Raw genomic sequence first — 3,530 nt, 5'->3', positions numbered from 1 at the left:
CCGCGGTGGTACTTCATGATGCTCGGAGACAGGTGTTGCGAACCTCCTGATGATTTACAGCTCGGGTTAATTACCTGTAAAACGATTGCATCAGGTGAAAGTTGACTGCAAAATATCTCAGCGTGAGGACGAAATTATTGTTTTAACCTTGGTGAGTACGTCACACTGATAAATGGAGAGTTCACTGTACCGAAGTGGACACCCACTGGCTGGTGAGAACAATGCCACCTATGTGTGGAAACTGTTGGACGTTGCTCCGCCAAAGTGTTGCTTGTGGATGTCTCCGATTTCGGACTGCAGAAGGCGTGATAGCGCAAATAGTTTATTAGGTGCTAAATCATGCAACGTCTATTATTGCTGATCCTCTTATCGGGAATACTTTATCTTACGGCACTGCAAACGAACCAGCTTGCATCCAGCGGAGAACAAACTGGCTTCCTTAAATATTTTGGTTTGGTAAAAGCCAAAGCCCTTTTCATAACTGCAAAACAGGGACGTGGCCCACATCTTCTAAACGTGGGGAGGGGGGAGCAGCAGGAGCTCAGTGGAAATGCAGCATGCCAATATTTCACTTTCTGTCAGAAGCCATCTATGGTGAAAAAATGTGTGCCTGTGGGAGACCAGACCCCGTCCCTCCTCATTGGCTGCGTCTATGCTGTAGAGGGATACCTGGAGCGAGGTGTGGCAGAAAACGGACACCAACACCACAAGGGCATCTTTTAACTCGATTGCTTTGAAGAACCCCAACACAAACCCGTTGGCTAATCAACACAGGCAGTTCATCATTACTGTAGGCGTAGCTATGTTCTTTAATCTCTCTTCTTCTCATCATTGCTAGAAATATTCTATAATGACGCGTCCAGTGCCATTGTTGGATCTAAAATATCTAACACCTATATGTCCCATTCCTAACGTTGGTTTCAGTGGCTCAATAGGGCGTACGGTAGCAATCCCCAGATCTTTCCATCTGCGCATTTGTTGAAGACAAATCTATACAATCCCTACAAAATGCTAGCATAATGATACCGGGACCAACTCCAGATATCCCAGCGGACGTGTAAGCCTGGATAGACACCTGGCTGATATCGGCGCGAGCGCAACGTTGCGCGGGAGGCCGCCCCAGTTTCCGCCAGCTGTTTGCTGCAGTCGGCGAGGCCGGCTCGTGTTGGGGGGGGGGGGGGGGGGGGGGGGCGTGCTGCGTCGGAAGACGGCAGACGCACCAGCTTCGGGTGATGCATGTTTACTGCCGGTCGGCACACCCTTCGCCAGTGTTTACCGCCCCGTACCGCAGTCCCACCGGCATGTTCGGTGTCTTCGACATGACAAAGTATGGGCGGACAGCGTCGTTGAAATCCTCCCGTGGCCAATAAACAGGATAATTTGTTTTGATAGGCCCTCTCCATTTGAATAGGCTCGTAAGCCATTCCTGCCATTGTAAAGTGCGGTGGGCTGTGTAATGTTGTCGGTATCTGCAACTTACATTGTACGGAATACGTAAAGACCAAACACGGTTTCGTTGCGAGGATGGAGAGTTCGGATAGTCACAATAGGATTAAGATTTGTTGGAGGCAATGATAGCTTCTGTTGGTATTTTGTTCTGTTGAATGATTGGCGTGATGCGATATGATGAAACGCTGTCCACTCTTTGTAACACAATTTTACGTAAAACTCGCACGTTTGTGCATTTTGGTGCCGAATGAAAGGTATCATCTCGGGATGAAAGGAAAAGAGTGGCAGTGGTGTTCGTGTTAATTGTTTTCTAAGGATCCTCAACAGGGGCATGAGCTTTGAAATGTAGCGCAAGTACGATGCGCATCAAACATAGGAGGAAAGGGTACGAAATAAATGAGTAACTGGTTAATTATTTTGCAGGCATTCTGCACCAGAATTCACCTGAATGACAACATTATATTTGTACTGAATAAAGTGACATCAAACTGCCTATTGATGAGATAGCGGGATAGCAGATGCCAATAAACAACAAAAGTTGCTAATCACCTCACTGAAGTCGGTGGATATGCTAGCAGGCATGCACGGCTGTTTCACGAACACCATTTCATCCTGGCCGGAAGTGGAAGAAATGCCATGAACAGAAGTAGGCACTGGCAGATAGGAATACATTTATAACCATGATAATGTTGCGACATCAACTTATTAGTGTTAGCTAATTTAGTGGCGCACCCGCAACAGAACCGTGTCCTATGCGCACCAGCCACCGCCACGGAGGGCGCAGATGTCAGTCGCCTTCGCCTGGAGACAGCGAGCCAGATCCGCATCCGCAGCACACACAACAGCCGAGCCAGATCCGCATCCGCAGCACGCACAACAGCTGAGCCAGATCCGCATCTGCAGCTCATACAACAGCCGAGCTGACAGCGCGCCTGGCCCGGGTGTTGGGTCGCTCTGGCCGGCGGCCGCAGGCCGGGCTAGGTCGGGCGGGGCTCCGGCCCGGTGTTGGGTCGCTCAAGCCGGCCGCTGCAGGCCGGGCTGGGTCGGGCAGGGCCCCAGCCCGGTGTTGGGCCGCTCTGGCCGGCCGCCGCAGCCTCGGCAGTTACGGGCCGGCCGGCCCGGCCCGGCCGACCGGCCCAGCCCGGCCCGGCACACCGCCCCACCACGGCACACCCTCGGCGGAACCGGGCGGGGCTGGCCAGCCCCGCCGAGGCGCGCAGGCTAGGAATGGTGGGGGGTGGTGCATGGCCCTGAGGCCATGTGTCTGTTTCCTGGAGAAGTGGTGACAGCTGCCGACGAGGAGGCGACGCGGTGACAAGCGTGCAGGCGACTCTATCAGGGCACATTCATCATGCACGCATGCTTATTTCCTCGTCATTATGCCGCGAATAAGTTGTCTTATGTAAAGTCATCGTCTTTGCCTGCAAACTCTATTACTTACCGCTGACGAGCGCGTCGCGCTGACGTTTTCCAATGGCGGCCAATCAGCGCGTCGCCGGCGGGCGGACGGCGATGTAACGCGCGTCGCCATTGGTCGCCGCTAATGAACATGGGCCGCGGGGCGGGGCCTGGCGTGACGTCAGCGCAGCTCTGATTGTGGCGCGATAGCGACGGAGGCTGGAGCGGATTATTGTTTTATATGCCGGCAGTGGTGCTAATAATGGAGCTATTAGCGGCTGGTCTGTAGCAGCTCGCCGACGCAGGACAGGGAGCGAGCGGCGAGCGCACAGGCGGCGGCACGGACGGCGAGGGCGCGCGTCGCTGCCGGCGCGGATGGGAGCCGGACGCGGCCCAGTGCAGTGCCCGCGATGAGCGCCTGTGAGAGTGGCGGCCGCGCCGGCTCGTCGGACAGCGAGCCGGCGCCGGCCGAGCCGGCCGAGCCGGTCGAGGCGGCCGAGGCGGCCGAGGACTCGGAGGGCGAGGCCGGCCGGCGCTCGGCCGACTCGAGCGCGACGCGCTCGGCCGGCTCCGAGCCGCCGGCCGGCCGCAAGCGCAGCTCGTTCATGATCGCCGACGTGCTGCGGCCGAACTCGCCCGGCTCGCCCGGCTCGGCCGGCTCGGCCGGCGGCGAGGCGCCGCGC

This window comes from Pollicipes pollicipes, unplaced genomic scaffold (assembly GCF_011947565.3).
Source record: "Pollicipes pollicipes isolate AB1234 unplaced genomic scaffold, Ppol_2.1 Scaffold_3087;HRSCAF=3621_pilon_pilon_pilon, whole genome shotgun sequence".
NCBI lineage: Eukaryota > Metazoa > Arthropoda > Thecostraca > Pollicipedomorpha > Pollicipedidae > Pollicipes > Pollicipes pollicipes.
The sequence above is the reverse complement of the archived record's forward strand: the minus strand, read 5'-3'. Positions refer to the sequence as shown.